The 25,488-nt window shown below is 37.0% G+C and overlaps 1 protein-coding gene across 2 annotated transcripts in view; it reads left to right on the top strand.

Moving 5' to 3' along the window:
* COL8A1 (collagen type VIII alpha 1 chain) overlaps positions 1-25,488 on the top strand; it is an 87,977-nt gene that overhangs the window by 14,926 nt on the left and 47,563 nt on the right. For both annotated transcript variants that reach the window (XM_048944542.1, XM_048944533.1), the window contains exon 2: positions 1,570-1,700. The gene's annotated coding sequence lies outside the window, so the exon portion shown is untranslated. The remainder of the gene's footprint in view (positions 1-1,569; positions 1,701-25,488) is intronic.

Genomic DNA, 25,488 nt, shown 5'->3' with positions numbered 1-25,488 from the left:
TGGCTCCATCCTACCAAACATAATTTTCAGTGTCAAAGGTGTAAATCTAGACCAGACCTTTGATCCAGCAACCCCAAATGTGTGCCTGTCTCAGCCACAAACCACGGACTTTGCACTGCCAATCTTCCTGAAAGAACTGAACACATTAAAGCTATCAAGCAGCAGTTTGCATCCTTTAACCTGCTCCAAATCAAATATGCATTTGGAAACAGCTGGGCTCAATACTAGCAGGAGCTCCGTGACTTTCTGCACTTCTCCTGTTGTACAAGAGTCACTTCTAGAATATCCGTCTTGCTTCACTCAGGAACAGAAGTAGAGTTTTTTAAGGCAGACGAATGAGTCAGCCACTTGCTCCAAATAAATGGTAATGGTGTTCCAAGTTTCCTAGACAGCTTCAAAAACTACATAGAGAAATTCAGCTGCTTGATATATTGGGTTATGCGCCTCACATTTAAGACAACACAAAATCATATGCTTTTTAATCCAGATAAAAGTTGCTTTACTCACAGCAGTCCAAAGCCACCTCATTTTGTCTCTGTCCTCTACTTACATGCCGGTCGCCTTGTTTGTGCTATTCTCAGGAGCAAAAGCAGCACCCTTTATAGTTAAGAAAAGCATCTGAGGCTCCCAGGCTGCCACAGATATGCTAAATAATACTAAGAATATCAGTGATTGTGATTGCATATGTCCATTTGTATAACAAGAATGTTAATACTTTGCTTTCTGAAAATATGTAATCCTCAATTAATAAAATATGACAAACAGGGCATGAATTAAAACTGTAAAAGTACAGTAAAATAGACTATTTGGAAAAATAATTGTAAGGCGATATATAAAACTACAAAAATAATTTCTTTACTTTAAAATTTGCCTTAACCAGAAACATAACTCCTTCCTGCCTCAAGAAAGCTGAATACACTGACTCATGTCTTTAAGTGTCATGGCAAATTTGTTCTTTTATAATGTGCAGTAGTCTAGCTTTGAACTTTTGATTTTTGGAAAAGGCAGAGCGGAAAAATGTTTTCATGGGAGAGGAGTGCACATTCCAGAACTGTCGACTGTTATTCGTTTATGAGGGGGGAGAAAAAAAATCTGCTTAGATTTTAGGGTTTGGTTGATGCAATTTGTTGTTTTCTGCTGTTGGTTTTGTGTCACTCTACAGTGAAAGATTCCAGTTTTCACCCTCATTTTTCCAGCTTTCACTTCTTCAAATCTTTGAATAGTTATTATTTATATACAAAGTAGTCCACAGAGAAAATAACTTACAGCTTTCTGTGAATTACAGAGCTACACACAAGCATCATGTGGGAATGCGGACAAATTTTACTCATAAAAATGAAATAAAAGAAAATGTGAGCCCTTCATGGTGTCTTTGTAACCCGAGCAACAGTTTTAAACACAATTTTCTCTGCTGTCTCCTGTTTAACTTTTGATTACTTCAAAAAATAATAAAATAGAAAAATAAATTTTCTGTAGTTTATTTATTCAACTACAGTAAAAAATATTTCTCTGATGTTTGGAATATTTTGAAGATTGTTAACATACATGCTTTCTTTCCTTCCTTTCCAGAAACAGAAGAAAGTGCAGACAGCTAGAGCCCTTCTCATTTGATACTCAGCACTATTATGTTCTCTTCATTGCCGGATGTCAAGTCTCAATATCAGAACAGCTTCAGTGAAGTACTCTCCTCCTAAGCCGAGGTAATTTTCTTCCTAACAACTTGTTTTTAAGCATTACGGAAGTCTTCTGTTCCCTGCCAATGCCAATAAAAATTTTTCTGGGGAGAACATTTTGCTATGAAGTATGGCATCAGTCGTCCCAAAAGACTGGAACGCTGACTACCAGGCAGGCAGATTTAAGCCCATCTGTTATTACAAATTTAGCAGTAATGCATTATGAGCACATGGATTTCGGTTTGGAAAGCAACTGGAAGTGTCCGCTCCTTTCCCTTCATAAACAGAATATTGACATGATAGATGCAATGTTCTGGATTCATGGCTTGTCAGAAGACAACTGTATAACCACTAGGGATATGTCAGAGACTACATTTTGTGATGCACTGGCATTAAGAGCTAAAGTCACTGAGGACACAGAGAAAAGTCTAATACTGGAACAATTAACAAGTCTTTCAAAGTTTCATTTCCTTTGGAAAATTGTTGGCTTTGAAAAAATCTATCTTGTCAGAAGTTCTAAGACAAAAGGAAGAAGCTACATGAAAGTACCTGTCCTAAGCCAGATGAGGAGAAAACTCCTTCATGCCCAAAGCCAGCTGTCAGCATATTCTTTGGGGAGAGAGATCATCTGCTTCTCAGGCACTTGCATACTGAGATAAGGTTCTGCTTAGTGGGATGGATGTTCCTACTTCAGCTTATTTTATAAATATTATTCACTCAGCATGAAAAACTGCATTCATGAGAGCTTACCAGTCCTTGGCCAGCAGCATCACGTTTCCTCCCAAGAACACAATCGTGCAGTGTGGGACTGATGTGATCAAAGTCAGCAACAGGAACACGCAGCTTTGGGCGCAGGCTAGAAGGCATCAGTTCACTGCACCGTATTCCAGAAATAGGAGGTGGCTTCTGTTGCATCTTATCTAAGAATGCAAAGATGCAATTAGTCTTGGAACTAGAATACACAGCAAACATTTTCATAAAGATTTATACCCTCACACAGCTTCAGTGTTTCCCCTCCTTTCCTTATACACCAGTAGTCAAGACACTGGTAGGATTCTCTCTGTTACCCTGGTAGAAATCTGCATCTTTCACAATGTAAGATGTAGTTTGTACCTTCTTTCCCTCCCTGCAGTTGAAAAACTAAGAAGTTTCTAGTAATGGACACCAATGTAGCTGAATTGTGGTAAACTGAATCAGAAAAAAAAAATACTATTAGTTTAGATAATTAATTGTTTTAAGTAATGTTCAAGTAAATGTGATACTGTATTAATACCAGCACAGAAAAGAAAAAAAAAGGAAAAATACAGATGTAGGTGCACAGGGAGATTCTTATTAGTATCTCCAACAAAGTTGCCTCAGGCTCCACATTTGCTTTCAAAGCAATGAAATTCTATTACAGGGCAGTAACCAACGTGGCACATAATTTTTTGAGGTCATTTAAAGCTTGCCTGTTAAGCAAACATTACTCTGAATTGTCTTCCAAGGATTCATATTTCCTGTATACTTGCAGCAATTTTTTGTCCTATCTGTCTCCTAAACTATCATTTTGAACCACTGACAAACTGTTTACCTAAAACTTTCTTTTCATTGCCTTTCTGTTATTAATATTCCTGAAGTTACTTTTCAGCTTCCACTCAAGGTTTGCTGCAGTAGTTTTTTCTTTTTGTGGAAGTCCACTCTACTTTACCATGGATCTCAATTGAACTAAAATGCACATAATACTATGTGAACTGTAAAAGACAATATAACTTAACTTACCCAAAATAGGTTGAATCAGGAGTTTTAAGAATAATCCAAATCATATTTTTATTAGCTAGTAGAGCCAATAAGCCATTGAAGCTCTGTACTCTTTTTCCCACGTGGCACAGAATACACTAATTTCACTATCCATAGCAAATTGTAAAAATCCCGGTAAAACAAAATGCATTTTCCTACTTTTATCAATTTTTACGACCTTCTTAGCACTCAGTAGAAAACTTGAAGGACTTTATACTAAGCAGTATTATTTACGGAGAAGTGTTTATTGCTGATATTCTTTAGGTGAAATATATGCACTTGTATGCTTGCATATATTTATGTATGAAATCATATGTGTTTTTAGTAAAGTTTGATGTTAAATATTTTAGACCAACTTACAGTTTTTAGTAATGCAAATAGAGAGGCAAGTTATTCAACATCCATGAACACATCAGTTTAAATACAATAGGAAATTTCTTATAATACCACCTGCTTGCATGTGTCTTTATAGAACTTGTATTTAGAATCAGTCTGTCAGCAGAATATAAATCTTTGTCTTTTTGTTGTTGTTGTACTGGGTTTCTTTTTACTGCTGACTAAAAAGGCTTATTTATCAACATAAGTGGAAGTTATATATACATATACCAATATAAGTGGCAGCCAGTGTATAAACAGAGTGAATAGCCACGATTCAAGGCATTCCTTTTTTTAAGCATTATCATTTTACTTAAGATTCCAAAGGCCATGCAGGCAAGAAATTAGTCCCCGTCTTGTGAGATGGAAATATTGCTCACCTCTCTTTGCAAAACCACAGGCAATGAAATCCAAGTGATTAAGCCAAAGCTAAATGCTTTCCTCATCTCAAAAAGGTGGCACCATGCAGTTCAGCTGAGTTGTGGCTACCTGAAAAAGGGAAGAATTTGGCCACCTATGCCCGAAAAGAGACATTTTAAACTTGTTCTAGCCAAAGCATAGGTTCTGCTAAGCTGAATGATTTCACAACGCTGAGTTATTTCCCACGTTTCTTTGTTGCTCCAATAAAGTAAAAAAAATGCAGGAACTGCAAAGTCATATGATCCATGGAAGAGAGAATAATGTGGTTTCTAAGAAAAATATTTATTACCAAGCAAGCTGTATTGATTTATTAAATGACAGCTTCCCATCAGAGTGTTTGTTTATATGTGCTTGAAACCACAATGGTTATATAAAGCCAGGACATTATTTGTTTAAAGGCATCCACTTGTGTTTTTCTTAATAGAAATATCAGTACATGACAATGCCAGGTTTGCAGAAGCTCATCCAGGAATAAACTCCTGAAAAATTATTTTTTTCCTAGAGAATCCACTAAGCCAGTGCAGGCACTGTGTCTCATTGCTAGTCTTCTAACATAAGATTTATAGGATGTTATAATTAACAACAGGTGGCAGGGAGCACTGTGTGCACGGCAAACAAACTGAAAAGACTAGCAGCTCAGGAGACACTTATGAATCATCAAAACTTTTCCCTGGATAAACTCAAGTAGTAATCCTGGTAGGTTTTATAGCTTTTTTTTTTTTTTTCTTTTTTTTAATTTTCTCACTCCCCACTCCCTTTTCCTTTTTTATGTCAGAGATTAAAGACAACTCTCTATATCCTAACACGTTTGTCCTTACATTACTTATCTTTTCTAGTTTTATGCTTACCTATCCATGAAGTCAGATGAATTACACTTCCCTATCACTGAGCACTTCTTGGAGAACTACAGACAAGTCCATGCACAAAATTTTTAAATGATACAGGTTTTTTTGTCTCCAATTTTCCAGCTGTCTCAAACTCACATTCCGCACAAAAGAAACCATACAAAAAAATAAAAAGTTCCATTCAAGATACACAGAGCCTCCACCTCAGTTTCAACAACACCACGTTTTCAGTTCAGGACTGAGAAAAGAGGAAGGAAAACACTGAGATGCGTGTGTATAGGAACTGTTGAGTCATGGCCTGAACCACTAATTGATCACTTGAGGCAAGGACTGGGTCAGCTGTAGGAGCACAAGTGAAGGCAATTCACCTGTGTGACCGGCCAGGCTCCACCCCTCCTAGATCCCATTTAAGGGCTGACTCCTGGGAAGAATCTCCTTCTGGAGATCCCTCCTTTTTGGAGTTTTTCACTGCATGTCAAGATTCTTGGATATGGTTGAGCATTTCTTTTTTGATTGTCTCATTTCCACCATAATAACCTTTCCAACTAGAACATCTATAAAGTACCATCCTAACCGTACCACTCTTCCAACTGTACATTTGTTGACTGCGTACATGCAAGTGGGCAAAACAAAAATATGTCCTAAATTAATTGTAGCCTGTGCAGTTAAACAAGTGCTATTCTTTTTCCATTGTTATTTCTGATGTGAAAATGAAAGTGAAGGATGGAATGCTGGGAAGGGCTTTATTGACTCAATCAAAGGAGGATTCATCTCACATCTACCAACTGATCCAACTTTCAAGAGTCATTTCCAATGTACTAACCTGAGGAGGATAAGACATTCACAAGATAATCATATGCTGTAACATAATGATTATAGTAAGGTACTTGCATTTGACTTTCATTTTTGTTTTTAATAAGAAAAACAATGTTTTGGGTAATTGGCTATATATTCTCACTGAGCAGAAAATACTTTAAATGCATTGACTCGTAGGAAAATATAAATAGGAATGTTCAAACAAATGGGAAAAAAAAAACCCAACAACAGTATTTATACTATAGAAGGGATTTGAGACTTTTACTGAGACATTCCACATTCTTGCCAATATAGTTCCCTCACTTCCTCTACAAATAACTGATGCATGAGATTAGTTTCTACTAAAGCCTTTTTAGGGTGTTTCTTCCCTTTCCTTACCTCCTGCCCTCCGCCCCCAAGTACAGTTGAGTCGTTAACCTTAGAGTTCTTAGCATTACTGCACTAGAGAGTAATGACGATTCTTGGTTTTTGCTACCAGGCTGCCAACATGAACACAGGGTGGTAAAAGTGTGAGTACTTTACAGCATAGGGAACTCAAACTCTTCACATTAACTGCAGAAGTACATATATTTTTCCTGAACATATGGAACCATTTTACCCCAGGGCTGGATATTAATTAGTACTTGGGATAATCTAGGCTGTGACAATGCTACATAGGTGTGCATTTACTAATGTATTTACATACATTTCCATAATGGAAAGTGATCAGTTTTAGTGAGTATGCTTTATAATTCTACAATTGGACTACATCTCTCAAATCCGCCAGCAGATACTAAGTTGTGTGCTTATTCAGCGCAGCCTAAAGTGGCACCAATGTTTTGGATAAGACATTGAGAATTGTAGTCTCAGTTAATTTTTGCAGATCTGCTTTATTGCCTAGCAGTGACTATTGTTATGATGAAGTTATCCTGCTGGTTGCAGACTTTGCATTGGATTAAAATTCACATAGCAGTGTCCATCTTTAGCTGGACACTAGTTGCCCAAGGGATAGCTTGTTATTCTGGGTAATTAATCAGAGGTGATGGGAAATTTTTCTTAATGTTCTTGATAATCTCCAGGGCATCATCCATGAGTGAAGTGTTGGCCTCACTGAAGTGGAAAGCAAGTTTCATCAGTAAAGAGGGGAGGCCAAGAGTTTTCTCACAAAGCACTTAACGACCTGGTGTCATCTGGCAAAGTTTCTCTGCGCAGTCTTTTTCCGACTTGGAGAAATAGCTCATTTCTATTACATATTTCATATGCATACATACATACCAAGACCCTCATTTTGGTAACTGTAGACATTTTAAGGAAGGTTCTACACATTCCTTAGGGTAAATAGTTTGTAAAGGGCTTGAATTTATTCCAAACAAAGTCTGTCAGTTCTGTGTGCTTGAAATCGCATCCTTGGTAGGAGAATGTTTCTGCACAGACAGAATGAAGGTAAATAAGACTGTCTAAAATGCTTGGAGATTCAAGTCCTTCACTAGAAACAGTCCAAAGACTATTGCTCTGTAGAGTGAAGCTAGCCTCAAAGATTATTTTTATTTATTTTTTAAACAAATAAAACCTTCCTTCTTTTTATCAGATGTCCAAATTTAGAGATTTAATAACTGGGTTACTAAAAATAATCACTTTTAAAATATCACTATTTTTTATCATTTCTTCCAGTAACATTTTATTTTTGAGACTAGCCATAGCTTCTAGAACTTAAATATGTAGAGACCAAAAGGAGGTGCTTTTCTTATTGACGTGCTTCAGTATAGCTAGATGAAAGTAGAAGAAATTTAAGAAAAACTGCAAGTATATTCAGTTCAAAAGAAGAATCCTCCCCAACACAAACCTGTCAGACTTTTTGTTTTAAACTCTTCAGTGATTTAGACAGATGTTAAATCCCACTGAAACTGACTCAGCAATTTATTTCCTCTAGTCAGCTCTTTCAGGTGTGATTTATTAATCGTAAATCTGAGAGATGAATTAGCACTTGACATTTTTATTGGCTACTCATTGGTTTAGCCATCCCTGCTCTAAAACCAATATTTTCCTCAGCTGAATCTATTTAAAATAGAGACATTTTAAGAAATGTAAAATAAAGACATAAAACAATTTGATCGTGGAAGTTATGATATGCTGGATGGAAGTATAAAGTCTCAGTTATAATTTGACTGATTTTTCATTTGTGTGTTGTAAAAGCATACAAAATGTCTTTAAATGAGTAACTGCTGAACACAACCAGATTTTGATGTATAGATTTTGCCAATCTCATAAAAAGAGCTATAAGCTTTGCATTCCTTCTTTTGCATTCCTGGCTCAGTAAATTTGACTCAATTGAGAGCATACCATATTATTGCTGAATGCTCTCATTTTGAGCGCTTCATGACAGCTTCCGTGTAGCAGGAGCTAACCAAATGCTTATTTTTTCATATTGCTCAGCAGCACCATGAACTCTAGTATGGACACTTCAATGGGCTTATTTCTCTTTATGACTAATTCAAGTTCTCCATAAGAGGTTTTCAAAGGTATCAGCACCTCTATGAATACAGCAAAAGCACCTGGCTTTCTGCATTTAACTACAGTTGTGAAAGTCTATAATTCACTGAAATATCTCCAATCTGAAAGAGAAATATTGCAGGTAGGTACTTAGATGTGTTTGTTAACACTGTTTCTTTTATTTGAATGGAAATTAGTACTGGCATCTTGCTTTTGCACTGAGCTATTTCCTAAATTACTCAGTAAGGAAGATAAGACATTTCTGGGGTAAGGTTAATACATGTGATGAGATCTACATTTCAACACAGGACTTGGATACAGGATCTGTATCCATATTATTCAGGCACTGAACTTCCACTGAGCAGGAGTCAGGCCACCCACAGCTTGTGTAAGTGTTACAAGTTCTTTTCATGTGCCTTAGTTTCCCATTTGTCAAAACACAGTTACAGCACACTCTTTAACATCAGGGTTAGGATGGTAAACTGATTATAGTTTGTGAAGTAATGACATGCTGAAGGCTGTTTACTAATACTCAGTGAATGCAAGGGTAGAACTACATTATTTCTGCCATAAAAAACTTGCAATCTTACTACTTATTTGCAAGAGACATTTACTACCTGAGCCGTTTACATGTCCTATGATTCTGACCCAAAACTGCTATGAGTACTTCAGCCAGTGGAGTTGCTGTCATTGGCATGAATCTTTCATTTGAATTCTTTTAAACTAGGATAAATTAACTATCTGCTAATATTTAAGCTTTAATTTGTTGACCTGAGTCTCTTATTTATGGAAATGTACACATGTGCCTGTACACATGAGAACACATAAAAAAAGTTTTTCTGGGGGGAGTAGGCACAATAAAACATCTCAAGTAAAATGAAAGACAGTATTGAAACAATACAATATTCAATACTGTATTTTTTCTATAGGAACAAGAGATAGGAAAGATGAAGGCTCTTTGCAAGAATGAATTATCATAAACCTTGTAGTGAATGGTACAACACTAAAACTATCCAGCAAAAATATCCTCTGTGCTTCTGTTCCTTTATTAAATGAATGAGAACTAAGTCAGATAAAGACCATGCAGGTGTTGTATGCTTGTCTTTATATCAACTCTGCTCACGCCAGCTCAGATCTGTATAGACAAATTCATTTACTGAATATTATTTTTGGAAAAAAATGTGTCATGTTGAGGGAGTGGAGGAAAAAACCAATAACATATTGAAGATATTTAAATTCTGCAGAAGTACCAGTTAGAAGTCACTTTTTTGTGATCTTCACATTCCACAGCAATTTTGGCTCACTTACATGTCAGCCGAATAATTTGGCTTGAACAGAAGCTACTGTTTTATTCTTCTTAAATACCATACTCTGGTAATGTATTTATTTCCTCTCAATCTTACCAATATAATTCCACAACACATACTTCATAGGGAAATTTTATGGAAGACAACCCACAAGTTTACAAATGAATGAAGTCATACACTTCATACTCTTAACTTCTTTTGATTTTCAAACTGATTTTTTTTCTTTATTACAAGCCAATGTGCAATGCTTTGAAACACTCTACCCTTTTGAAATTAGAGATGCCCTTTGCTCTGCATTTTATAGAAAATTAATATTTATGAATTATGTATTTCTCTTAAAAAAAAACCCTAAAAATTCATGTTTAAAGGTTAGGCAACCCAGCAACTTTCCTTTGTGCTAAATGTTTTAATGGGATATTGAGCAGCAGTTATTTTTAGCAAACCTAGTGCTTCTTGCAAAAGATATAAATATTTCCATGAAATCAGTAAAATATCCACAGAACCAGAAAACAACCAATTAGCCTTCCCTTCAAACTGGTCACCATCTCTTGGGACTTTGGTTGCATGAGAGCTTCTCTAGAATGTATTTGAATTGCACTTCTTTGGACACAAACTATGTTGCCATTTACTCTAAGGTGTGAAAGTCAAGAATGGGATAAAACAAGTCAATCACACACATCAGAGTAATTTGAATTCAGCCGTGCATTATAATCAGCCCATCTTCTGCTTTTGGCAGAGCTCCAACAATAGCTTTCTGGCATGACAGAAGGACAGATGCCAAGACTTCATAGCAGGAACCTGTCTGCACTACTTCTCTCAAACTCACTGAGGTCTTCTTGTTTGTGACTGATTGCAAACAACACAAAGCCACCAATCTTCCTCTCTATTTGAAATATCAGATTACTGGCAGTTCTGGTTTTCCAAACGTAGGAAAACATAAACCTGTCTTGTGAATCGTAAGATAAAAAGATTTTGGTAGTTATCTACTGATGTTCAAGCCATTAGGCCACTATTTTCCAAGCTTTGGTCCATGTTTTATTTTAAAATGAAATCCATAGTTTTCACAGGATCTGAACTTGTTATATTAAATCTTCACCACTTAAGACTTGACAGAATTAGCACACTTACCTTTAAAAAAACTATTACTTAAACTACAGATCAGAACAAGCAATGAACAGATCCATAATGAATGCAGTAAGCAGAAGTAATTCAAACTCAGAAGTTCAAACTTTCAGAAAGTTCAGTTTCAAAGTCTTACTACCCCCAAAACTCTGCAGGTATAGGCTGCAGGTGTCCATTGCAGAAACCAGCTATTACTATTGATGCTTCACCTAGCAGATCTGGAAAGCAGAGTAAGTTACATGAAAGGTTATGATTTGATGAGGCCTGGGACTGATGGGTCAAAAACCATTATCTTTAAAAAAAAAAAAAAATTCCCACTTCACAATATTTTGGAAATAAATAGGGAGGGAAAAGGAAAAAAATAAAAAAAACCCATCTATACAGATCTGGATTATTCTCAGACAAGTTGAAGATGGAAAATAATTAGATCATCCAGCCCATTTCCCTGCCAACACAGTAATGTTCTCTGCAATACATATTCTAGTGCTTAGGTTTTGTTGTTGTCTGAAGTCCCTTGGAAAGGGAGATTCCAGCATTTCCTTTGGATACATGCTGGCACACTACCAGGGAGGCTTTTCCTTCCCTATTTAGCCAAGCATTCCCTGTTCCTTCTCTTTTCCCTCCTTATTTCTTCTTCCACTAAAGAACCCTTCTTCCTCCTTGGTGCCAGCACCCTTCAGGAATCCACAGAGGATGATTTGCCAAGAGGAATACATATTCCCAAAAAAGGCTATTCCATACTGTGGAACCCGTTGCAAGCAGTTTTAGGAGAACATTCCTGTAGCCTCCTTTTGTTTACTGCCAGATGGGAAGAACACATCTGGAAAGTGCTTCAGCACCTTTCAACATCTTCAATGCAATAATTCTCCAGTATAAACTTCAGGGAGAGTATTTGTTAAACCCAAAGCTTGATCATGTCAGATCAGATTAGGATTGCTGGAAGCGAGTCCCACTCTGAGCAGTAAGTTCACATACACCACATAACTTGTGATTTGTCCTTTAAAATAAATGTCTGGACGAAAGAGCAGAAAAATACAGAGATGTTCTTGGCCCAGTGGGCACAGAATGCAAAGTCAGCTCTCTGTCCTGTATGAGTGTACTTAGAACAGCATCAAATACATGTAGAACATTCACATGCAAGAATTAAAATTGTGCTATACATGCAGTAGCTAACACATACTCCTTACAGGCAGTTCTGTTATTGACAGAGACAAGATTTACTACCATTCAACAGCCTGTGTGCAAGCTAAGTATCATGAAATCCTCATGTGTGCTTGTGAAGAGCTCCTTCTGTAGTTCCCACCAAAGCTGTGGCTCAGAAGGAACCACTGGACAAGACAGCCTGCTTATTTTCAGACATTTAAAGAGTCAGGTCAAGACAGGAATTTAACTGTGGTTTGCTAAACGGAAGCGTCTTCATGTTAACATTGTCAGATTGAGTAACACAGCCTTCTAACATAAGCAGTCCAAGTCTGCTACCTTGATGAAAACACTGTAGTATAGGTCATGATAAATGTCATTCCCAAACAGTAAGTTTAATTTTGCATTGTACAGGCCTAGCCAAAGCACTCGGAAATATTTTCTTAGAAGAACAACAAATGTTAAATATCTTTTTGTTCAAATTTGAGCAGGTGGACTTCTTAGTAGTTGGTCATGCAAAACAATTTGCACAACAGAAGAATTAAATTTCCATTACCTAATTCAAAAGACAGGACAAGTATAAAAGAAAAACAAAAGAATTTGATTGTAAATCTGTCTAGCTCCTTAAAGGAATAGAAATATTCTTGGATGTGTCCTCTCTTTTGATACATTTATACTGACTACAAATAGAAGGGCAAAAGTGGAGCATTACTTCCTGCAAACTGCCTCAGAGCATTCCCTGCTCTGGGGAAACAGGCAGAGGAGGCCTTTAGGGCACACTGTGGCTCCTCTGCTTAGCAGTAGGTTTAGTTTTTTCTCCTTCAGTGGGAGAGACCCCTTTCCCACTTAACAGTGAAAAGGGAGAGACTGGGAAGACACTTGAAAACTTGTTCCATTTTAGTGAAAGAGCAAGCTTCATCCATTCCACTAAGCACTTCTGACAATAAATGATAAGGTAGCCTAAATGAAACTTTAAATTTAAATCTGTGCACTGTCAACCAGTCAACTTTGGGCAAGCCCTGTAAGGTTTCAAGTTAGTTTCAGAATAAAGATTGCACAATGTTATCTCAGAGTCTTTAGGATCTACCCAGTATTCTCTATCAGCAGTGTTTTGTCCTAAGCTTAAAAGAAAAGAAAAAAAAACTTTCTGTTGAATCAGCAGCAATCAAAAACAATATATAATAAAAAAAGAATACCCTCTTCATTAGAGCAATGCATGTAACTTACTTTCCATAATACTTCTTACTTATTCTGTTAGATGCACAGTCAATCCGACAACTTACTAATAGTACAAGTTGCCTCAAAGCTCAGAGATGGGGGGAGAAATCAGATTTTAGACTTTCTACCCTCTACAAATACCAAGATAACTGGGAGAGGAGGGGGATTTTTTTAGGTATTTGCATCACTTTAACTCTAATCCAAAAGAAGTGGAAGCTTCTTTTTCCTAGATCTGGACCCTTGCACTTACAAAAATCAAAGAAAAAAAGAAAAAGCAACAACACACACACACCCCACACACACCAAATAGACCACAATCAAAGAATTTGGCAAGAAAAAAAACAGACACATGGGTGAGTAATGTTAAACTAACAAATCTACATCTTAGCACATCCAGGATGACAGTCCTTTTAATGAGCCAAGCTCTTTTTTCTTTCTACAACAAGGAAAGAACATTTTCTTGTGTTATATTTCCTGTTTTCCGTTCATTCTTCCAGAAAGGGATGGTTCTTCTTGTCAGGGCAGATAATTCCACAGCCTATGGTACTGCTTTGATAAATGCAGAGGATGAGAAAGCTTCTTAAGTTCAAATTCCCATGAATAAGCACACCAGGCATCTTAGGCATACTTTGTAACAGTTTCCAAGTTCATTGATAACATTGCCTTGAAACTCTCCAGCGAGGAGGATGAAATTGTGTAAATACAGCAAAGTGTAATTAACTTTTCAATTTTGTAATGTCTAAAGTAACTTCTCTATAATGCCATTATGTTGTTCTTGGAAAGACCTACTGCAGAGCCAGATTACGCTCTGTTGCATTCCCTTTCCAGACAGAAGAAGAATCCCTGTTCATCAGCCAGAAAGTTTGCCTTTTATCTTCAGGAACTTCATGGCTCTATATTCACATGTGAGAAAACCACCTTCTTTAATAAGCCTTGAGGGGTTTACATTCAACAGAACAACTGACAATGTGTGGCTCAGCAGTTGACAGCCTGCATCTGCCAACAGAAGCCAGCTTGACATAAACCATTTCCATTTCAGCTTCATTTGCTATTCCATACAATTTGTCTCTCAGCTGCTGCCTCATCCCAGCTCCACATCATGGAGGGACTGGAAATGCAGTGTGTGGCAGGCAGGAAGAGCTGGCAAAAACTGACTGTAACTCATGCTGTGCTCTGGTTCAGGGCAAAGTGCTTCCTCTGGTATTACAGTAACACCACTGAAACCATAGCTTGCCCAGCTCTGTACTCAACAGCACAGACATTTGTGTGTAAAATGACAGATGATGGCACCCATCTGTGTGAGAGACAGAGGACAAGTTATGTTTGTGGAGGTCATAGCCAAGTCCTCCAACAAGAAATGTCAATGAATTTTTAACTCCCTGCAAAGCAAACATGGTGTTAATCACTGATAACATCCAGCCTTTCCTCTGTCTCTCTGATGCTTAATCTCTGCCAGCTGCATAACGACTGCTAAAATAAATACGCAATCCCACTAGTGAGTCCTTTACTTCCACTTCTGCTCGCTCCCCCCCACCTCCCCCAATTCATGTTCTTGAGTTTCTCCAAAATAAAAGGGGAAAGAAAACATGGTAGCTTTTTTGACATTTCTTTCTCCTTTCATTAATTTCCAAAGCTCATGCAAGATGTAGTAATATTGCCCAATTATTTTAATGTGAGTAGTAGTATTTAACACGACACAGTCAGTCTCTGCAGAAGAAAGTAACTTCCTCAGACTCTAGAATGGCTGCTTAATGCCCTGACTCTCTCTTTGTATTGTCTGATATGGGCACTCCACCGGAGTGTTCCACAGAAAGACGTATCTTCCAGGCAGATTACTTTCTCTTCTTTATAAAGGTTTTGATATACCAACTAACTAAAGAGAACAAATGTGTAAAAGCCTGAACTCCAAATCCTGGAATCACAGAATCATAGAATGCCTTGGGTTGAAGGGACCTCAGAGATCATCTAGTTCCAGCCCCTGCTGGAACCAGCTGCCACCAACTTACATCAGGCTGCCCATGAACACAGCAAGCCTGGCCTTGAACTCCTCCAGGGATGCGGCATCCATAGCTTCTCTGGGCAGCCTGTGCCAGTGCCTCACCACCCTCTGAGTGAAGAATTTCTTTCTAATCTTTCAAATCTCTTTTTACAGTAGTAAATTGTCATCTATCTTGGTTTTTTAATTTTTTTTTTTCTTTTAGGTATCTTGGATTTGTCATAAAATTACATGTAAAGAAAAACTATATATATATATTATATATATAGTTACATATAGTTGTCATGTATTTTGTAGATAAGATATATGGCTTCTTAGATCGACTTCCCTATGGCAAGGTCTGATGAGCATTTCAAATGAAATGCTTCCTCTAAACTATCTGTAAATTCTTCTATCATAGTCCACATCAATTTTATTGGTTTGCTAGGGGAACTAAGTTTCCGCTTTTCTTACGAGCATCTCATGGAAGGAGTCCAATGCAGTAAGAAATACATTAAAATCATCAACAAGAAGGCTTTATTATTTTGTAATTTATTTCCTGCTGTTAATTCCTTAGCTGATTTATCTGATTTCTGACTGATTTCACAGGTCACTAGACTTGCCAACACATTTTTGCTTTAAGTCACTTCCTTGCCAGACCAAATGGAGAAATAAAAAGTCTTCAAAAAGAGAACAAGCATATCTATCAGTCTTCCTGCTTCCACTGGTGAATACAAGACAAGATAGGAAACGAGACTATTACAGGCAATAAAAGGGGCATGCATGCTTCTTATGCATAAGCATACACTCTCTATATTCCATGAAGGAGACAGTTTTAATGATTAGAATTCTAGGAAATATTTCAAAACCAGTAATACTGGACTCTTCAATCATGGATTAGGACTTCCTTGTGATACTCTTAATACATATAGCAAGAATGTAGCCTCTGAACTAAAAGGCTTTTATGCTAAACTAGATTTTCCAGTTCTCTTCTTTCAGTTCTCCTCTTCTGTCAGTGTGCTTCACAAACCTGCCAACGTTAAAACCCACCTTGGAAAGCAAGGACAAGTCTTGTATTTAAAACAAAATACTCTGTTACTAGAAACTCAGGTTATTTCATGCTATAAACTTAGCCAAAAAGACAAAAGTGCAGATCCCACCACAAGCACTCCCTGAGAGAAGGAAGCTTCTCAATAATGCAATAGGATGGATGAGACAATGGCTTTCACTTCCTTTCCTGGGACACCATTCATGGTTTTCTATGGTCATGAACTCTAGAAATTTTAGAATTTATTTATTTCTACCCTGATGTAATTTTGCTTTGCTCACGGAACAGTCTGCTTTATTTGCATCCCTAAGATTTTACCTTTATTAAAGGATAAATCAATGGTAAGTTTAAATGTTAACTCAATTAGGGTGTTTATGTGGGGGCTTTGCACAATGTTTATGAGATAATGTTTGAAGTAAAATTCAGACATGTTCTGTTTCTGATTTTGTACCACAAAAATTGCAGTGCAGCTAGGAAACATACTTCAGTGAGTCACATCTTGGAAAAGCAACAGATAAATGGCTAAAAATGCAATAATGGTAGGTTATCAGGAAATAAACAGTAACTGAGCTAATAGACTTGTTTGTCATCCTGCTCACGACCACTTTTAGTCCATGTTTAGGATGAGACTTCAACCATCCAACTAAAGAAAACCAGTTATTACTCTTGATGATCTAACACCCATAACAAAGGCAAAAAAGAACTGAATTAATATTTTTCTGCCAAGTAAGGGTACAAAGGTTGAGACTCTTGAAAGACAGGAATTTATGATTTCAGCCTCTAGCTGATCAACGTCCCTTAACATTTTCTTTCACATCTCAGAATTCCTTGCAAATATAATGAATGCCTACCAATGTTTCAGTCTTCCAAAATAGGTAGCATTATACCAGCTTCCCTGTGTAAAAATGAAGGGGTGTAATTTCCTACATACCTATAGGAGCAAAAGTGGAGATGATAAGTGCTAACAACTCTGCTGGTATCATTATACATTTATAGTCTTTTTATTTTTCTACGTGTGAGCATTACACATTCACATATAAATGCCGAAGAAAAGAAGAGGTCACACTAAGTCATGAAATACAACTTATTTGTCCAAACAAAATTCCTTACTGTATTCAAAACATACTTCGCTTTAACTCTCCATCTCACCCTTACTTTTTGGCCAGGATCAGAACAGTGGTGGAAGTCACAGCCCAGTTCCTCCGTAAAGCAAATGCGTAGGCTAAGTCCTGTAAGCAACACACTGGCAGCATTCATCTCTGAACCTCTCCTGTTCCTTTAAATTTTAAACTCATTCCCACAGTTGGAAGCTTTTCAGTTAGGGCTTCAGCTTTTGTCAGGAGAAATATTGCCTTTAACTCCTCTGTGTTACCTCAAGACTGGGTTTCCTACCTTGTAGAGACTGAATCAGCAACAGGACCAAAATAATTTTTACCTGAAGCAACCTCTTAAAATATATTAAAAAAACAGCTGTTCAACGCTTCCATTACATTTGCAGGTTTATTTTTTACTCTGGTATAATACTGACACCTCTTCAAAGTTGCTAGAAATTTATTTTGAAGCAGAAACAAATGGAAAGATGTCCAACGGGTCATTTGATTTACTGCAGTAACCCTCTTTTAAATGCAGTGTTAAAGTGATCGTGTGTATAAAAGTTAAGTACTGTGATTCTGTGGAAAGGTTTAAAGGAATAAGTGATACACATATGCTTTTCTAATTACAACTGTATGTGTGGGGTTTTTTTAAAGTTGTTTAAAAATAATGCTGTATCACTGTATAGTATGTGCATGTTAAACTAAGAGTTTACTTCAGAGAAAAGAGTGAGAAGACATACCCTCCAGGCTAGATAGCAAAAGCTTTGGCACCTCTGAAGTGGATCTGGAATGTTTCTACACATAGGTGTGATTCAAAACAGTATACACACATTTCCAACAGCAAGATTTGTAATTCCTCACCATTCTACCAAAAATGCTAAAAGAGTCTGATAGTTTGTACTGTCTTGGCTGAGCCTAGTGTTTGCTGATGCCAGATATCATTCCTAATGTTCTCAGCCTCTTACATGGATTTCAGGACTTTGTATCCAAGAAGTCCCTAATGCTTTTGTGGAAAATGTTATTATTGAGGAGTACTGCATGCAAGGCTTACATTTCATTTTATGATCTTTTATAGAAAGCAAATTTTATCTCAATATGCTGTTTCCTTGTCCATCCATCCATTTATCTACTCCTTCCATCCCAAGATAATATTCAAGCTCGCTGGGCAATACGAGTTTCAAACTGAGAGAGGTCTAAAATAGGATTCTATCCTTGCACAAGTTCCTGAAAATCAGTGGGTGAGCAGTGGGTAGAGACAACTTGGCAACATGACCACAGAAGGAAAGACAGACAAGATTCATCTGTTAGTCATTCAGTTTGGCCTCAGGAAAGTAAATAATGTAATCCAGAAGAAATCAGAATTCATTGGTTTTGCTGCTCACATAGCAGCTTGGACAATCCAGTTGGGTGATACAGTAATGGAACCATTTGGGATTCAAATGTTCTACCCATCCTCACCATAGCACACCAGGAACACGTGCCACCTGATTACAAGTTGGACATTGAGACAAGTACAGAATTTGTGGAAGGAAAGGCAGAATTAGTCCTTCCTACTGCTCTTTTGGTTTTCCTCCTCTTCCTGAACTCCCATTTAATAATATATGGTAATCTGCAAGATAACCTCAAGCACCTTGGATGTAAAATGAACCAGTTGGCAGAAAAATAGGGAAAATGTGCTTCTAGGTTACGCATTTACATTAAAATGGATGCCAGTGTAATGCTATTGTCTGGTAAGATGACCATGTACTAAATTTACTCAAGGGAAAAGGTGAAGGAATCATTGCTCTCTTGCCAAAAAAACACTTGACAAACAGAAAAGTGCTAGACAGGTAGTAGGAATCTGAATGTTTGCCATGCAGTTTACTGTATTTACTACCATTAAAACTTCTGATTCTATTACACATTTTTTTATTTACTTCCACTGCTACAGTTAAGGATTAAGCAAAATGAATAACAGAATGCCTTATGAAATAATAGAACATTCTTAAAAATGTTGAAGTTCACCAATTTGGAAATAAACAACTGTCAGAGTTTTCCCAGATACAGGAAAAAGATGATACTGAGTGGTCTTCACATTGTCATCATCTCTTTACAGCAATATGAATCTTCCACTTCAGCACAAACCCAGTCTCCTCTGTTTTGCCAGTGTAGTTCAAAATCTACATCCACTGCAGGCATGTTTCAGGCTTTGTAGTTTTCAAACATTTGTATTAAGTCCTCACACTTTTAATAAAATATGAAAGTCATCCTTATGGGGCCCAGTTTTTCCCCTCTGCCCTCAGCCAACACTCTTACTTTAAAAGAGTGCTTTGCTTAAGGTGAACAGTCAGGCACAGGCACTCTTCACGGTATCCACAAGTGCTTTTCTCAAGAATGCAGTCTCAGCTCAGGAAAAAATATTGAGAAGATTAAAAACAGAAGTGGGGGAACTATACTCTTTAAACTCTCTCTTCAAAAAACAGAAACATTACAAATGTTACAAATGGATTTGTTATTATTAAAGCCAAAGGAGAAAAGGAAGGGGAGAGATGCAACAAATCAAGGCATTTCAAGAGTCCTCAGTGCAACATGTCTCTGTGTTTTGTAAATCCACGTCTACAACCCAGAAAAACACGGAAGACACTCAGCAGATTACTTGGCCCACAGGAATTGACAAAAGGGACCTCTCAGGGAAGGTACACAGCATCTTCTCAGCCCCAAAACAAAAATAGCAACTAAGCATAAGAGCAAGCTTACTGTGCTCTGTGCTCTGCAGCCATCTGCTGAGCTGACACTGGTAACGTTTGTGAAGTAGTCACACCATCAAAATTTATAAAGCTGTTAACCAAAATCAAAGCTGTTTCTGCTGCCTTTTCAAAAACTACTGCATTTGAGTTATACTTAGTTCATATCCTTAAGATGCATTTCCAGACTTCCTGAAGCATGAGGGTCCTAAGCAGGTTTAGTAATCTGATCCACTGATGCCAAGAGATGAGGATCTAAGTATTACTCTTGTACACCTCTGCCTCAACTTTATTTGGATACAAGATGGGGAAAAAATGTATGTATGTATGCATGTTCCATGGTATAAAGAACCAAACAGTTGGCAAATGATTTTAGAAATGGTTAAATACATGCAACGCACCCAAAAAATCCGGAACTTTTTGAGGGGCCCAGAGATACACAAAAACCAGGGGCACAGGGTCACCTATTGACATTGTTACAAACAGAAAATAATTTCAGTAAACTTGGAATGCATTTTTCACTCAAGAAATTATTTGACTTTCCTGTTCATTCATACACGTTTAAGTTTCTAGTAACTAAAGAAGTTTGTTTCATCGACACAGAGATACAGTACACATCTCTAAGAATTAAAAGAAAAAGGATTCCTCATTGAGGTTGGTTTGTTTAATTGTTTTTCCAAACAGCAGTATGGCATAAAATGTTATCAGCACAAATCTTTTTAACCACTTATATACATGTATGCACTTTTATTACTTCCTCCCCCTGAATAATTGAACAAGAATACAAACCCACCTCAAAAGACTCTGTATTACTTCTAGTTGAGAAACTCTTTGAGAGTGGCAGGAAGAAAAAAGAAATTAGGAAAAAATGTACCAAGAATCCAAAACACCAGTCAGGAGAAGCAAGTACAACAAACCTGCAGCCAGCTCCACAATGGCCCCTCTAGGGCTGCAGCAGCTTTGCTCTACCAATAACAAAGAGAAAGCAACAACAAAAAAGCACAGTGGGGAAAAAAAGTTTTCTTGTCACAGTCTTGCCAGCTCCTTAGCCACTTGGTATTGTTCACTATGCATTACATGTCCTCAAGAAAATATATGATTTTGTAGTTCTTACTTAGAAACAGAAAAGTGCACACATAGACATTTTCTGCAGTGACAAAGTTACGTACTGCATCATGAAGTCTCAGACACCAAAGTAAACAAAAGGAACCCAAATCTGCTAGATAAAGACATACTTGTACATACAAATATAAGCACAAATTGTAAAAATGATGGGAAATGGCAGTAATCAACCTTAAAAAGAACAGTAGAGGAAAAAGTTAAGCAAGACAAGGCTGCACTTTGAGAGGCTTAGGTTTGTAGGAGGGGAATTAGCAAGTGCTTTCTATCATTGCAACATGTCTTTGAGATTTCTATGGTGTGCAAGTTTCTTCTGGCATCTTTGGTTTTCACAGCCTGTTTTTGTTATTACATTCATTACGAAGAATGATTTTTGCTCTTTCATTTCAAAGGCAAACTTTGAAATTTGAACAAAGTAACGGATTTGTGCTACATTTTCACATCCTACATTCCTGTGTTAAGAATGTGCTCCAATTCTGGAAGCTAGACACACTCACATGAACTTCACTTTACATTTTTTCACACCAAACAACCCCAGTGGCTTCAGACTTGAAATCGGAAGTCTAGCCTTCCCTTCCAACTAGCATCTGCAATAATAACTCAATAGCAAAGTTTGTTGCTTAACGCCATTTCATATAATATCTAATTCAAACCTGACCTTGTAAAACTGGACCCTTTACGTCCAACTTCTGGCACTGTTTGACTGAGGAAGAGTTGGTCCCAGTACATATGAGTATTTATTATTTTCTTAGTACCTACATTTTCTTACGAAAATGTAGAGCCAGACTGACTGAAAAATACCTTCAAGATAGACTAGCATTATCTGCACATGGGTATTACTGTTCATAAAGTAATACTGATAAAAGTATTATCTTTGTAATGATGACTATATCCTAAAAAATCAGCTTACTTGTATGCATATGATAGAAAATCTGTAGCTAAGCATTATAACATCTACTTCCTATCCCTAATACATAAATACTGAGTGCTTAAACTAACATATTCAAATCCATACAAGACCACAAAATGCTGAGAAATAACTTTTTCTCAAGTCTCTAGAAAGTTTCTGATGCTCAGAGCTTCTGAAAAGAAGACTGCTTATAAGATGCCAAGTTTTAGGCATTGACATTTGGAAAATGTTGGCCAAAGCTCCTTGGCTAAGCTCTAGGGATCTTGTTGAAGGAGTTCATAAACACGAAGCAAACAAGCAATCATTGTGTGGGCTGAAGAACACTCTTTGAGATGCACACAAAAGGAGTATTTTGATTAAAGGATGTGATACCAAGTCAACATTAGCTTGAGGTTGCCAAATGGAGGCCACCAGATGACTGACAAATGCAAATGCACCCTAAGCAGATGTTTCTCATTTCTGTGTATTATTCTTTAATCATCACAAGTTTTGTTTCTCCCACTACACTCTATAACATACTTCAGGGCTCAAATAAAACACTGACATTTTCCCAACATGATAGGCAGCACTGGAAATAAGGGAACAGGACATTTTTAGAATAATTTTTTTAAAAGTCCTAGATTCACTGACTGTATTCTACTTAGCTGATATTTGACCCTTTTCTTTCTCCTTTGTAGCAAATGATTCTTCCCTTCAGATTTTTTTAAGTGGTATTTTTGCAAAAGCAGAGATTTCCTCTACTTTTACTCATCACAGGTTTTACCTTTTTTTTTTTTTTTAATTTGAAGACACTATTTCTATGTTGTCTAATCTCCATAACTCAAGACCATTTGCCCTTTTAACTACAGTCTTGGTAACAGTGATAATAAAATTGATTGCAGTTGTTAGACACAGGATTATGTTTACGGAATTCTCCAACAATCTGTAGTTATATCTTACTTTTCACTTGAACGATCACTGCTAAGTTACAAAGCTGATTTCCGCTTTTGTTCTTGCAGTCAGTCCTTCACTGTTTGTGGGCACATTTGTTTAACTGGTTCCAGTTCCACATAGATCAGGTGACTAAAGTTCAGGGAGTATTTAGACATCGCTCTCAGACATAGGGCTTGAATTTTGGGTGGTCCTTTATTGAGCCAGGAGTTGGATTTGATGATCTTTTTAGGTCCCTTCCAACTCAGCATATCCTATGATTCTGTGATTCTGTGAATAAGTATTTTCAAAGGAGATGGTGATTTTGAATATTTGGCTTTCCCCAAGTGCCTAACTGCAGACTATGCAGCAAGGCCAGTCCTTCCCCAAGTGCTGAATGTTTATTTCTGATAATAAGATTGCTTTAAAGTATCTCAAACTGAGCATTAGTCTGCTTTCAAAGCATACATAGGCAAAAGCCATCATCATTTGTGTCAGGTATAAAACTTATACCTGTATCCAACACCTTAAGGAAGCTGAGACCAAAATGTTCACTGCTTTTAAAAACCAAGTTGAAATTTTCTGTTTGTGACAGCATCATCAATTGCTTTGGAAGTTACAACATTCTAGAACCAGTAATGAAAAGCTGAAATCCTAATCATACAAAAAATCCTTTTTTTCTGTTAGTTTAAGCTGGAGGAAAAGAAATAGAAGAAATCTACAACATATGAGCAAAATTATCTCTAAATGGAGTGTTCAAAAAATGTTTCCATCAGGCATCAGCAGACGGGTCTTTAACTGAAAGCCAAGTATTAAATGGCATCTATTTTAAGTTTTGCATTCCAAGAAAGAAAGTATGAGCCAGATAAGTTAGTCTGTGTTGACATGTAAAGTACATCACACCCATTAGAAGGGCAGACATGGATCTAAATGACCCAAAAGATTCTCTGTGACTCAACTGAATACCGGGGAAAAGAAGTACAAATGAATTTGACCATTGGTAATTCAGTTGTAGTCCTTGCACCTCTGAATCAGCCTGTATGTAGACTTCCACTAGACAGAAAACACCTGGAAAAGTTCTCCTAGGAGGGCTTGCTTCTTTGACAGCTTTGGATGACAGCCCGCATAAACAAAGAGGCAAGAAAGAGACATTGTCCTTTTCTTTTTTTCTCTTTTAACTACAGCATTGTTTTTACGATCACTTCCAAAAGGCCAAATGTACAGTTCCACAGTTTTTCTACAAGCAGAGCATATACTTACGAGCTTGGAGTTATCAATATATGCCTAGTATTTTCAACATTCTTCACTGTAACTCATACTGGTTTTCCTTCAGAGTTTATATTTAATTTTCCCCGGAAAGCTGTAAAATTGAAATTTTTGTGCACATAAAAACTTCACTCCTCAACTATTAGTCTCATGTATGATATCACTTCCTTTTGTTGTTTATAAGCAAGAAGATTGTTCAGAAATTTCCCAGATCTGTGTATTCTCAGTGAATTAAAAATATTAATTTAATCCTTATTTAAACAAAATAATTAGAAAATCAACATGATGTCAAACTGAGACTAGTTTCAGTAGTAGTGATGGTAACTGATTAACTTCACTCTACTTAACAACATTGTTTAAATTCTTCCTGCCTCCCCCTGAGTCAATTATTTTAAAACTCAAGGGATTTCTCTTATGCACATCTGCGAATTCAATGTCAGTTCCAGACTCACATTCTGGTGGTGAATCAAGCTGGCCTCAGTTCACCCAACAAGAGGCCAGCTTTTACCAGACAAACAAACTGAGGTGACTTAATACTTGTGGGGTTTCACTGACTGATATCTGGCATATTCACTTGCTTTCACCATCCTTTTTCCACCTCTAATGAATCAAACATATTACTACATTCTGTTGACAAAATGAAGATGATAGGAGAGAGCAGATGAGATAGACATTAACAATTTTAAAGCAAGGACGCATGGCTTAACTCCCTAAATATCTGACGCCACCAGCTCTTCAAAGGGAGGCTTTTATTTCTGAGAAAGGATTGAGAAACAGATCTAAAGTTTAAATGTTTTCTTATCATTTAAACTAAATTACTGGGAAACTAAGCAAGAAATAACAATTCCCAATTACAGCACCATCACCAGTGAATGTCCTAGGTAGTATACATAGCATTACTTAGTGATATGGGTTATGCATATATGGTATATTCTTATAAATGATGGGAAACTACTCATCAAATCATAGATTGGTATGGGTTGGAAGAGACCTCGAGGATAATCAAGCACCAGGCCCTCTGATTTTTATATATGTACACACATATATGTACACCTTATAGTAAATATAAAGTTTGATTCATATATAAAGTTTGAACTGCTCACAGTTTTTCAGGCTTGATTCTGTGGCTCTTGCTCACACAGGATTGTACACATTACTCTTCAAGTACTTTCAAGAGTGTCACTGAGACTAATTGATAGGCAAGGAATTGCTCAGGCTGAGAGAAGCCATGTATAGGGGACAGAAATGCAACACACCTAAGATAACCTAGGCCAAAGGAGATA

Source organism: Lagopus muta, chromosome 1 (assembly GCF_023343835.1).
Source record: "Lagopus muta isolate bLagMut1 chromosome 1, bLagMut1 primary, whole genome shotgun sequence".
Taxonomy (NCBI): domain Eukaryota; kingdom Metazoa; phylum Chordata; class Aves; order Galliformes; family Phasianidae; genus Lagopus; species Lagopus muta.
Note: the sequence above shows the minus strand (reverse complement) of the source record. Positions and strands in the feature narration are given on the sequence as shown.